Source organism: Rhynchophorus ferrugineus, unplaced genomic scaffold, assembly GCF_030347505.1.
Source record: "Rhynchophorus ferrugineus isolate W39M unplaced genomic scaffold, kcgeb_rfMv2 rfM4, whole genome shotgun sequence".
NCBI classification, from domain to species: Eukaryota; Metazoa; Arthropoda; class Insecta; order Coleoptera; family Curculionidae; genus Rhynchophorus; species Rhynchophorus ferrugineus.
This window is the reverse complement of record NW_027472583.1, coordinates 6,324,304-6,338,733: the sequence shown is the minus strand read 5'-3', so window position 1 is coordinate 6,338,733 and position 14,430 is coordinate 6,324,304. Positions and strand designations below refer to the sequence as shown.

Genomic DNA, 14,430 nt, shown 5'->3' with positions numbered 1-14,430 from the left:
AACCTCTGCCGCGCGAGCTATATATTTTTCTTTTGATAATCCGACAGGAAATCGTAAGCTGCGGAAAAGGCATTTTTTAACTTAAGCTTTTCGGTTTTGAAACTCCGTTATTGATGACGGCACCGTCTCCATTTTATTGGCCGCTTTAGTTTGAGTAAGTGGGGGGAGGAGAGCGAAGAAGAATAACTTCAGACAATAAGAGGATCATCTGCGGCCGTATATGTTTCTCAAATGTTCTCTAATGAGCTTAACTTTTTCAAGTATATCTGATCCATGATATTTATTGTATTATTACTAATTGTTTAATTGTATTGTTTGGTAATCTGTTAATTGGAAAGTTATGTGTGTAGGCTCCAATGTGATTTATCTAATCAGAGAGAAACATCTATGGGATTCTGTCAAAAAAAAAAACATATATCTACTTAATAATATCGAAGTGTTTCAGTTGCTTCATGGTGGAATTACATTTTAGAATATCGGTTCAAATTTTATCTTGAAGTCATGAAGTTATGATTTTATGCAGAGTGGTTTTCCATGTGTTTTTTACTTCCAGATATTCTATTTATGAATAAAAACGATGTTAAAATAGATCAATTATTTTCAACTGGATACAAAGTTCAAATTGCTAGCTCTGAAATGTTTGTATTCTATGTAACTCAGTGCATTCAGTCTTCAGCAGTAACATCTTTACAATACCAGTTGCTGATTATTTCTTTCAAGAATACTTTACATCATTCTTTTCTTAAAACTGCATCAGTTTTTACATCCTGCTTATCGATGACAGTGTCAGTATCTTTCAATTTTAGCTATAGGCTAAAGGCCATGTGAAAAAAAAGTGGGTCACCTTTAAGTGCTAAATTATCTATGTGTAACCCTGCAACAAGTGTTTTCACTCTATTTTTGATATGTTTGATGAAATATGATGTAACATTGTCAATCTCCATAAATCTATAAAAGGACTGTTAAAATATTTAGAATTTAAAACATTATCTATTGCTATACTATTCTATTTCTATATATGAGTATTTTTTTAATCATAATTTAAATTGGCCTAGGTTTATACTGGAATATTTTAAAATAATATATCCTCTTTGATTTATACATATTTTCAATATATAGTAATTTAGGAACAATATGTCTTTGGTTCAGTTAATATTACTGAACTTCGTTCAATGCCCTTTTCCGAGGGTAATATCAGTTCCTCTAGAGAATCTACAGCTAAACAAGTGGCATTCAATTCTTTTACAAAGTGGTCTTTTGATTTACTTAGATCTTGGCCTATTTAATCTTTCAGATGTTATTTATCTTTGCCTAATTGATGCTTAATACTAAATCCATTATATTTAGCTGGAGGTTTGAAGTTCACAGTTCACATCTGGTAGTGGTAAGACCACTCTTAGTAAGTGATAAATGTGTCGTAGTATCTGCTGTATTGTTTAATATATTGTTAACTTATTTCTGTTAAAAATTTGAATGGTATAATACATTGAAAATTAGCATGAAATTGTTCTGTACAATATGCGTTGCGTCAAATAAAGTTGCTTGGAAAAACTGTTATATATTTGAAAGTTGGTCAATAAGTGGTTAGAGTAATTTCCCAACTTAGAAACTAATAAGAGTAATTGATATGGTGGTGGGGCCAATTGTGGTAATTTTATTTTTCTACAGACACAAGATAACTCAGTAGAACCGCTGCATTTTAATACCCAATAACAATAATGACAAACGATTGTCATTTCCCCACTTGGAACTGATTTTTTGGCATAATAATATATTTCCCCTACCATATCCTATTCTTGGGAAATGTTTCCTTAGCTACAATTAAGATACAAGTTCAAATTATCATTAGCACATATTTATATCATATTTGAGATATATGTTATTATTTTTCACTTGATTTTCGCATTATCGGTCCAGCGGTTCTGCAGTTTTAACATATCAATTGAAAAGTCCGCGGCCTACCATAGTAAAACATATTTTTTTGGCAAAATTAGTTTTTTTATTCAACATAATTCCCTTCAGGGGTGATAAAATTATTATAGCGACCCACCAAATTTTCAATATCATTTTTGTAGTACGATTTATCCCTTGCTTCAAAATAGGCCTTAGTTTCGGCGATCACCTCTTCATTAGACGAAAATTTCTTCCCTGTGAGCATTCTTTTGAGATGTGAGAACAGGAAATAGTCGCTGGGGGCCAGATCTGGAGAGTACGGTTGATTAGGAAGCAATTAGAAGCCTAATTCATCGATTTTTGCCATCGTTTTCACTGACTCATTTTTCGTGCAATGTCTTGGTGAAGCAGCACTTTGTTTTTCTCCAAATGCCGCCGTTTTTCGGCGATTTTGTATTTCAAACGGTCCAATAATACTATGTAATAGTCGCTATTGCTGATTGTTCCTTTTTCAAGCTAGTTTATGAAAATAATTGCATGCGCATCCTAAAATACAGACGCCATAAACTTGTTAGCCGACTGTTACGTCTTTCCACGCTTTGGAGCGTGTTCATCGTGTGCAATTCACTCGGATGACTCTCGATTGGACTTCGGAGTGAAGTGATGAAGCCATGTTTCATCCATTATCACATATTGACGCAAAAACTCGGGTTTATTACGCTTGACCATCTTCAAACACTGCTCCGAATTATCAACTCGTTGTTTTTGATCATAAGTGAGCTCGCACGGCACCCACTTTGTACACAACTTCCTCATACCCAAATATTCGTGAATGATATGATGTTCACTTTCAGTTGATATCCTTAGAGTGTCTGCTATTTTAATCAATGTCAATTTATGGCTATTCAAAATCATTTTGTGGATTTTTTTAATGTTTCCGTCTGTAACAACCTCTTTTGTGCATCCACCGCATTCAGCATCTTCGATGCTCATTTCACCAAACTTAGCATACCAATCCTTGATGGTTAATTTACGGTAGTGTCCAGAAACGCGGCATCATGCCAAAAAAATAGGTTTCAACTCTATGTTTTCCTTTCAAAAAGCGATATTTTATCAACACGCGAAATTCCCTTTTATCAATTTTTTTCACAATAAAAAAAGTTGCTTTACTCAAAATGTTATAGTTGACAAACTACTGATCCGACATAACAACTTATTTGTTATAGCAATTAATTGATGTATACAGAAATACACATAGAGAAATACTGTAGCATAATACTACTAAATATTACACTATGATTAATAATGAATGCTGTATAAATGGAAAAGCATCCCCTTCCGACATTGTAACATTAAAAAACATCCAGGGATAGTGATAAACCGTTAGCTTATTCATTATTTATGATCTGGTATTCGTGGATTCTAGTATAATTCGTGTACGAATAAAAAAAGGAAATTTTACAAATTGACTTAATAGAGGCATAACCGAGGGCCGGCCGGAGCCAAAGTTGAACCGGCCAGAACCGCCCGAGGCTTCGAACGGATTTCATCGGTACTAATCCACTACCCCATCTAAATTATTCGTATTTAAATTCGCGCAAATTTAACACAACTCCTAATCCATAGCCGGTCTTTTTCTCGCCCTGTGTCTCTGTCTCTCTCTCTCTCGCTTTCGATCGAAGAAACATTTTCCGCGAGATTAGACGGTCGAAGTCGGAGGAAACTCATCGATTCCGCCTTTAATCCTTTCGGATTTCCAGCCTGAATTGCCGCGTATAGCTGATTGGGGAGTAGTGTAAGCTATGGGAACAACAGGAAAGACATCGAAATAATTACTTTTACGGGGCACGATGAAAAGTTACCCCTTTTCCTGCTATCGTTTCCGAAATATCTGGTCGGAAAATGGAATAGGGATAAACGCCGATGACGAAGCGCTTTATGAGTGTACTTCTTACTCAACAAGAGGAAGAATACTTCAGCAATATTTAGTATTTAAAAGAATTTCGGAGAACAATCTGGGAATAAGTCTCCTATCCGTTGTCGAAAAAGTATATATGAATGTTTTACAAATGAGGCTTCAAAGAGCTCGCGAAGAAACAAGCCGAGAATAGCAAGCAAGATTTAAACCGAATCTTCTTTTCATTCCATCAGCTTTTGGAGGAATGTATTAGAGGTAGAAAGTGTGCTACTGTCATTTCAATTGATTTACACCTTGATTTCTAGTGAATACACTTGCCCTCACTTTAAAGAACAGCTTTGCTTTCTTCGATTTTGGAGTTCAATATATTCCGTTAAAAGTTATATAGTTTCTCAAGCACTTTGTCATGGCTTCACTAACTACGGGTAAGTGTAAAATAATTTGTCAAATTCATTTGGGATCAGACCAGATGTTCAAAGAAAAGCTTCTGTACTGTTTTTCAACATATTATTAGAGCATTGCGGCCTTATGCCTTAAAAATTAACGCAGAGAGGACCGAGGATATTAATAATACAATATCTTAAAACATTCAAGGATTGTTTTGAATTATATTAAATCCAATATGAATATATAGTTCGTAGGACATTATATAATTTTACAACTAAAGGTTGTATAAATAGTATTATAGTACTATTATATTCAACGAAAATTTCCTTGTAATTCATGTTTTTCATAAACTTGCAAATATATGAACGAAAATCATAGCAAAAGAATGTGAAAGTGGCAAAAATTTGCTAATTTTCACGACTATATAAAAGCTCAATTGAAAAGTCCCCGACCTGATATATATATGGCGCTACTAGAATTAAATTCATATGCTTTTAGTTAGTTCTAAGCCTCAAAAGATGCGTGTATACATTTGACAGTCGTCGGATCATTAGTTTGTGAATTATAGCATTTTGAGTGAAGCAACTTTTGTTATTATGAAAAAAATCGATAAAAGTTAAAGTTAAAGCAAAAACTTGGCTTGATGCCGAGTTTACGGACACTGCCCCAGGAATATCAACCATCAAAGATTGATCTGCTAAGTTTAGACGTGATGAAATGAGCACCGAAGACGGTGAACGCAGTGGACGTCCAAAATAGGTTGTTACCGAAGAAAACATTTTAAAAATACATGAAATGATGTTGAATGACCGTAAATTGAAACAGAATGAAATAGTAGATACACCAAAGATATCAACTCAACATGTATATCATATCATTCACGAATATTTGGGTATATCATATGGGTTAACGTGTATATCATATCAAAAACAACGAGTTGATAATTCGGAGCAGTGTTTGAAGACGATCAAGCGTAATATACCCGAATTTTTGTGTCGATATGTGACAATGGATGAAACATGGCTCCACCATTTCACTCCGAAGTCCAATCGACAGTCATCCGAGTAGACTGCGCACGATGAACCCGCTGCGAAGCGTGGGAAAACGCAACAGTCGGCTGGCAAGGTTGTGATGTCTGCATATTTTTGGATGCGCATGAAATAATCGATGAAATGAAAGGACGAAATCGCCGAAAAGCGGCCTCACTGGAGGAAAAAGAAAGTGCTGCTTCATCAAGTCAATGCACCGTTGCAAAAATCCATGAATTGGGTTCGAATTGCTTCCTCATCCACCATATTCTCCAGATCTGGCCCCCCCAGTGACGAATTCCTGTTCTCAGATCTCAAAAGAATATTCGCTGGGAATAAATATTCATCGAATGAAGAGGTGATCGCCGAAACTAAGGCCTATATTGAAAAAGGACAAATCTTGCTACAAAAATGATATCGAAAAGTTTGAGGGTCGCTATAATCAGTGAAGGGAAGGGAATTATGTTGAATAAAAAAAAGGTAATTTTGCCAAAAAAATATGTTTTACTATGGTAGGTCGGGTACTTTTCAATTGACCTGTTATATGGAAAAAACGCTAAATATGATTACCAATTGTATAAATATGTGTAACTGTCTGGTGGGACTGACTGATGATAAGGATGGAAACAACTAAAGGTAACTACATAATTAATACAGGATAAGTGTACACAATCGTATTTTAGAATGGGAAAGATCGCCAATCAAAGTGACGACAACCAGGTCCGCGGGTAAATTTCTGTGTACGGTGTTCTGTGACCGGCGGGGCGTGCTGTACGTCGTTTTTTTTGCGCACCCAACATACTGTAAATTTACAGTACCAACGTACTGTTTATGCTGCATACTACTCTAACCTTCTGGAAACACACGTGAAACCTGCTTATCGCTCGAATAGGAGGAGAATTCCAGCAGGAAGTGCGATTCCTCTCCAGGATAGCACGCGCCCTCATACCGCGCTTCTCACGCTCGATTCAATATCGTAATTAGGGTGGGAGGTACCGAAACACCCCCCTACAGTCCGGATTTATCACCCTGCGATCTCGGAGGTCAAAAATTTAACACCAATGACGAGGTAGAGGAGTTCGTGTGCACATGGCTGTCCGAGTTGCCCAAGGAATTCTTCGGTACCGGCATCAAAAAACTGCCGGAAAGATGGACAAAATGCGTAACCAGTGAGGGAAAGTATCTAAAAAAACTGTACATTTTTGTAAATTTTTTCAATAGTAAATAATCCTGTCACAGAATTTATCTCAATCATACTTCAACCACCAAGATAGTTCTGAAAAACATTTAGCTCTCTTTTCAATAATTACTATTATCCAATTAATTAAAAATTATATAATATTAAACTCTAACACTAAAAAAAATAAGGTCCATTTTCGTCGGGATCCCCAAGTCTAATAATATAAATAAAATCAATTTAGCCGAGTTTATGTGGTGAATCGAATCGATTTCCAATTAAGTGGGTCGACAATTTCATCGGGAAGCTATAAAAGTCGCCGGCGATTTCCCCCCCAAGAACGATACGCGCGCTGGAACAAGGTAACCGATACCGCGGAAAGAAAAACCCCATAAAAACCTTTTAGCCTTATCGGAGAATATCGGAATAGCATCTGGGCGCCCCTCCCATCCATCCATCCATCCATCCATATATTTCTTGCACTCACTTTACTCTATTGATCTTGAGGGGCTTTCCAATTTGTTTGCTGTCGTTGTTCGGGGATGTAGTGCAGCGTCGGGAGATAAATCAGTCTGTATTTGAGGGGCAAATAAGACGGAAACGACTATAAGAGAAGCGCGCCACGGCGGAATAACAACAAAAACAACGAGGAATATCTAGCATTGTTCCCTGTATAGATACACTTTAAGGTGGTCTCTATTTCAGATAGCATAACGAATGGAATGCAATCATATATGGTATATATTGTTGAGAAACGAATTACTAGGACTAGATTATTTTATTTTTAATGTTTCTTCTTGTGGAAGAAATAACCTCTATCAGAAGTTAAAACTTTTACCAACAATAGGAAACATAAACAGATTCTAGTGTTGGAAACTACTACGTGAAATTTACTATCGACTGTTTAGTAATTGAATAATTTTTACTACTGACTGTTTCAGTCGCATTCATTACATATAAATAACAATAAGATTGTTAATGTAAAATTGTTAATGATTAATAGGTAATATTTCGATTACTTTCTCGATTTTTGTTAAAAAATATTTCCGTTCAATAATAAATACACCATTTGTTATTATACATCCTTAGTTTTTAGTATTTAGTACATCTATTTTCTATATTTATTATAGTTTATTATTTGAAAATAGCAATTAACATATTAAAATATATGATCTCGTATGTGCTATACATGTGCGGTATTATTCCATTCCATAGAAAATTTCCATTCCTTTTTACAGATCCACACAACATTCAAATATAAAAGTAACTCTACTTCGTTTAAAATGAAATTATTAATTGCATCTTAATAGTATTCAGTAATTATAGTAAGTTAATATATGTAAGAATAAATCTTCGTCTCGCTTATTCTACCGTTGGACAATATAAGCACATACATAAAATTAACTGCTCCAGGAAATTATCTGCGTCCTTTCATGTCTCACAATTTATACAGGAAAGGGTTGGCACATCTTCGTCTGACATCACGAATTGAAAAAAACAGTCGAACCGTGCATTTTACTAAAAATAGTAATTACTATTTTCAGTCGTTGGTTTTTTGACTATCGACTGTTTCGACTGTTTTACGACTATCGACTGTTTTGACTGTTTTACGACTATCGACTGTTTCGACTGTTTTACGACTATCGACTGTTTAGACTGTTTTACGACTATCGACTGTTTCGACTGTTTTACGACTATCGACTGTTTAGACTGTTTTACGACTATCGACTGTTTCGACTGTTTTACGACTATCGACTGTTTAGACTGTTTTACGACTATCGACTGTTTCGACTGTTTTACGACTATCGACTGTTTCGACTGTTTTACGACTATCGACTGTTTCGACTGTTTCACGACTGTTTCGACTGTTTTATGACTATCGACTGCTTCGACTGTTTTACGACTATCGACTGTTTCGACTGTTTTACGACTATCGACTGTTTCGACTGTTTTACGACTATCGACTGTTTTACGACTGTCGACTGTTACGACTGTTTTACGACTATCGACTATTTCGATTGTTTTACGACTATCGACTGTTTTACGACTATCGACTGTTTCGACTGTTTTACGACTATCGACTGTTTCGACTATTTTACGACTATCGATTGTTTCGACTGTTTTACGACTATCGACTGTTTCGACTGTTTTACGACTATCGACTGTTTTACGACTGTCGACTGTTACGACTGTTTTACGACTATCGACTGCTTCGACTGTTTTACGACTATCGACGGCTTCGACTGTTTTACGACTATCGACTGTTTCGACTGTTTTACGACTATCGACTGTTTCGACTGTTTTACGACTATCGACTGTTTTACGACTGTCGACTGTTACGACTGTTTTACGACTATCGACTATTTCGATTGTTTTACGACTATCGACTGTTTTACGACTATCGACTGTTTCGACTGTTTTACGACTATCGACTGTTTCGACTGTTTTACGACTATCGACTGTTTAGACTGTTTTACGACTATCGACTGTTTCGACTGTTTTACGACTATCGACTGTTTCGACTGTTTTACGACTATCGACTGTTTCGACTGTTTTACGACTGTTTCGACTGTTTTATGACTATCGACTGCTTCGACTGTTTTACGACTATCGACTGTTTCGACTATTTTACGACTATCGATTGTTTCGACTGTTTTACGACTATCGACTGTTTCGACTGTTTTACGACTGTCGACTGTTACGACTGTTTTACGACTATCGACTGCTTCGACTGTTTTACGACTATCGACTGTTTCGACTGTTTTACGACTATCGACTGTTTCGGCTGTTTTACGACTATCGATTGTTTCGACTGTTTTACGACTATCGACTATTTCGATTGTTTTACGACTATCGACTGTTTTACGACTATCGACTGTTTTACGACTATCGACTGCTTCGACTGTTTTACGACTATCGACTGTTTCGACTGTTTTACGACTATCGACTGTTTCGACTGTTTTCAGTTGATATTTCCTAACTCTAATTGAAACCAATATACACAAGAATTTGGTATTCCTTTAAAATAGGTTTCATAAATACGATGACTATCTGTAGCACTTTTCTTCATAACATAATAAAAACACGTTAAACAAAATGTAAGCACATTAATCGCAAAATTAAAGAACCATTGTGGATACCTAGAATCAAAAAGATTTGTTTATCAGTTTATGAGTTATAAGATTCAAATATTCAAAATACTTTGATGAATAACAACAACGTTTATCGCTATGTAGTCAACAAAGAGCTACAGAATGACCTATAAATCAAATGGATTTACGAATTTATCCAAGATTTCGCCCTGAAAAATAAAGTTAGCTTAACAAATCGTACAGCAACGTAGAAGAACTTGGAATTAACTTTAGTTTAAGTAGTCTTATCTACTGTTAATTTGGGAAATTTACTTGAAATAGCTGTTTTATTTTAATGAAATAGGCGACTGGCTGAACGGCGATACATAACGACACTGAGGTTTCTTATCTATTAGAAAACAGACAAACCCGTCTGACTCGTTCTCCATTCAGGTCGTTTTAAAGATGACCAGGTAGTCCAGGCCATATTACATAACACCTCCATCCTAAAGAAACGATCACTGGGATGTACGTGGTCATTATTCCATCCGGCAGCTTATAGTTGTTTTAAAAATTGTATTTGCATATCTATTGTACCTTCGTCCGCCAACTGGTGATCTTCGAAATGACACTGTTTCTACCCTAATTTTTATGGTACCCTTCCTCAGAATAGTTTTACAAATTTTGGTGACCTCATATTTTCATAATCTACAGGCTAAGAAACTAAGCTAACTGCAATCCACCTTTTGCGACCTTACAGCTCCAGCTACGATACTTTTGCCAAAATTATACTTAACAACACCAAGAAACGCTTTGAGAAACGATTGTCAATCCAACGTCAACCTGTCTCCTTTCCTTGATGGTTAATTGAATAACATTTATTCCTCACTTATATTTCACTCTCAAATTGATACAAGTAGAACTGAAGAATAATAGTAAGTTAATTTGTATATTAAAGCTTGGTATTAAGTATACTTAATGTTTTCTATAGACACAATCGTGCTTGATTCTTGAAACTCTCGAAGATTTGTGATAAACTTGATATTTTCATCGATTTCTGTAAGTCTAAATATTATTTAATATTTTCGATTCAGGTAATATTCTTATTTGCAATAGCATAAGCTTTCTGTAGCATATCAATTGGCCCTCACATACTTCCACAATCAAAATTAAAAATTGAAAGAGATCTGTACATGAGAAAAAGTATATGCGCCAATAATATTCCTATATTACATGGATATTCAATAACTGTATTAATTAACAATACATAATAGCTGCATTATTTATACGATATTGTATAATACATGTTTAATTAATAATCAAACTTCAGCCAATGTTAGATGTTAATTAAAATGTTCAATATACAAAGTGTATGTTAACATAAAGTAAACTTAAAATATCCACAATGTTTCCCATTTAGGTAACATTCGATATAATAAATAAAATCCACTATTCCGATTTCAATTAAGTAAAAAGTGCGTATTGTTTGTTTACATTCCATAAATTTTGTTGTACGTAAAATACAAAACGAAATGGTTCGTTAATAAAAGATAAAATAGAAAAATATAATAACGTCTATTTGGCCATTAGTTATTTATATTAAACAAATAAATTATTATTGTATTAATTTTTTTAATTAAATTTCGCCCCATATTTTCAATGATATATTATTAAACAGTTTGTTAATTTAAATCGTCTATTAAAATTAATTAAATAAAATATTTCGGAACCAGCCTACTAGTGCAGTAGTTAAGATGACGGGATTGACATGTTACAGTGCTGCAGTAGTATGCGTTTAAAATCCCGTGAAAATCCTTCTGATTATTGTTCATACATATCATGTCGGAAACCGCTATAGAATTATTTCAGTACGATAGAGTGGATTTTCTGGGATATTTAATTAAAATATTTTGATAGCTTCGTGCTCTCTCTTGGTCTCAATAATATTGCGCACGTTATGTATGCGTAACTGCCATCTCTCTGCAGAATTTATCACACTTGGTATCACAGAGTTTCAGGCTGAGACAAGCCGCCTGCATTCCTACGAAATATTCCTGTTGTATCCTTCCGACGACAGTGTTTAGATAGTGTATGTTTTGCATTATTTTCCTCCTCATAATATATAAAAGCACTGTTATTGCTCCAATTCTTTTTGTGAAGATATTTATTGAAACAGACGGGTCCTGATAGAGCCGGTATCCAAATGGTCTATTTATCCGTTTATCTGTATCAGGAATAAGTCAGTGTATCCATCCACCATAGACTTCATTGTCCCACTCCTCTTACTATTTGGTCCTAGCCACTTTTTCTTCGTGCTTCGTTAAGACTTCCTCGTTCTTTCATTTGAAAATGTTTAGGAAGTTTCCCGAAATAACTCCACTCCCTGTGTGGATATAGTTGCACACCACATATGAACTGCATATATATATATATATATATATATATATATGAACTGCATATATATATATATATATATATAGATAGATAGATAGATAGATAAATGTACACCTCTGGTTATGTCTAAAATTATTTAAAATGAAATGATTCTTAAGCACTATTGTTGGCTACATTGATGGAATCAAATATATTATTCAGAAATAAATGTAAAGCATCGTTGATGAATAAATAGGTTCGGCCGCAAACTAGCGCCGCTCTACGTTCGGACACAAAGTTGTCATCCGACTGGAACGGCCCGAACCACGATAGCCCAGATCTGTCCGACTGCAGCCGGACGAACATTTCCTTCTGTTCCTCTCTCGCCGGGCCGCATTAAATTGAAACAACTCATTATGCAGGCCCAACATGTGCATTCATGTCTGGCCAAGCTCCAATACGTTTACATACGCGGGCCGCAGCGTTCGTTTCGCCGCCGCGGCGCGAAATATAACAATAACACATCCAGATAGACCGTGCTCGATGAAAACAATTCGCGATTTATCGTTCCGCCGGGGCCTATCAGTCTTGGAACGTTTCTCTCGCGAATTAACCATTTTAAGAGCTTTCAACACGCATTTTCCTAATACCGTATGCAAATGGGACAATATCCCATTAATTTATCCCGTTGGATATCCAGTAAACGTGTTTTTAATGATAAGGGCGATGTTGTTCTTGTTCAGAAATGAAAAACTATACACAAATTGGACTGGATGCTCGTTAAAATCCCATTTTGGGACTGGGCAAAGCCTCCAACACAAATAAAAGAAACCACCACATTACCGTATACGTTTTCGTTGTTAAAGCGTTAAATATTTATATAAATAGAAAACTGTAACATTTTCAAATATTTGTTATTAACGAAAAAACAATTTTTATTATTCTTTAAGACAACTCAGTGTCACTCATGTGGCGACGTCAGGACTTATAAAAGACCAGAATGACCACTTCACTCTTTCTTATCCAACTTGTACCATAAAATCTGGAGCATATAAGAAAGCATCTCCCACGAGTAGAGCTACAACCAAGTTATGTCCGGATTTAACACCAGAGGGTGCTTTAATCAAACGCCTTGCATCTAAAGATTTTAGGAAAAGTTGAATACAACAATTTTAATAAATTAGAAAAAATATTTTAATAAAAATATTTTAGTTACGTATTTATTACATTAATTCTACGACTTGGACATATAACAAAATTGACAAATGCTTCATTGCTACATTTCTATTTATTTTTAATTAGCAATATACAAACATACATGGAAATACACATAAAAATGTATTTCCTAATAACAATTATCTTATTTCGGAACAAACGGGCATATGCTGACCTAATATGACTGATTGCTTGACATGATGATCTATGATAATATGAACTTATACTAGTTAGGAACATAACAATTACTTATTATAATTGCACTTACATCTTGGTCTGTTTGGTATTGCTAGGCCAGATTCAAGCCAGAAGTTGAAAGCACAAAGTCAAGAGTCCCAAAAGAATTTTTTGATCCCAACACTGAAATTTGAAAAACGAACTTTGGAAAGGAACGATTGTTTATGTTCCCAAATTATCTTCAAGGGTAATAATAAGGAATGTTCATTAAATCAACTAAATCATGATTCATTCCCCACAGTTTTTTTATTTTTCTACAAAGGATGATTTTTGATAAATTTCTCCTAATACATTATTAATGATGATAATTATATATTTTGATCTTGAATCATCATTTCTCTTCATCAAAGTGGTAGTGTAGTGGTCAGTATATCGAATTCAGTACGAGTTAGGGTTTTAAAATTTGTCAGTAAGACGTTTGAGGTATTGTCGAAACTTTTGTTTTCACAGATTACCCCCAACCTAGTAAAATAATAAATTATTACTGGTTTACAGAAAAACAATAATTCTCCATTAAGACACTTTAAACACATACCAAATCAACTTACAGACAAAACATAGCAAAACAAAATTTTTAGAACATCTTTGGAAAAAGTTTACTAGAAAATCAAGAACTAATAATCATATTCATAAAATCAATAATTTCAATTTGGTCTATTAAATTTGAGAAGGGTCTGATTTGAGGAATTTGATGTTCTGTATCAATGAGATCGTCCTAATTGACAACTATCTAGAGTTAATCAAATCGTGACAACGTAAAGCATCACTTTGAACCAATACTGAAATGTTAGGGACAAAAGTACGACAGTGTATTAGTCCTTTGTTATATATTATCTACTTTTAGCATACCTTGAAAATTATATATACCAACTATTTATATTATATATATATATATATATATATATATATATATATATATATATATATATATAATATAAGCTTATTAAAATTGATTGTGTTTAGAATTAGTCTGGTTAAATAAAATTTTTGTCTCTTCTTTGATAAATCATTATCTGACTTTACCTACACTCCACAAGAATAAAATACAGTTGGACATCTATATTGGTCTAACACATTTTTGATATTGCAGTAACCAAGTAGGAACTACTTCAACCATTTCAAGTTTGTTTT

General features: G+C 34.5%; 1 protein-coding gene across 4 annotated transcripts in view; it reads left to right on the top strand.

Annotated features, from left to right (window-relative positions):
- The window catches only part of side-IV (sidestep IV), a 573,009-nt gene that overhangs the window by 350,387 nt on the left and 208,192 nt on the right, over positions 1-14,430 (top strand). The gene's annotated exons all lie outside the window — the stretch shown is intronic.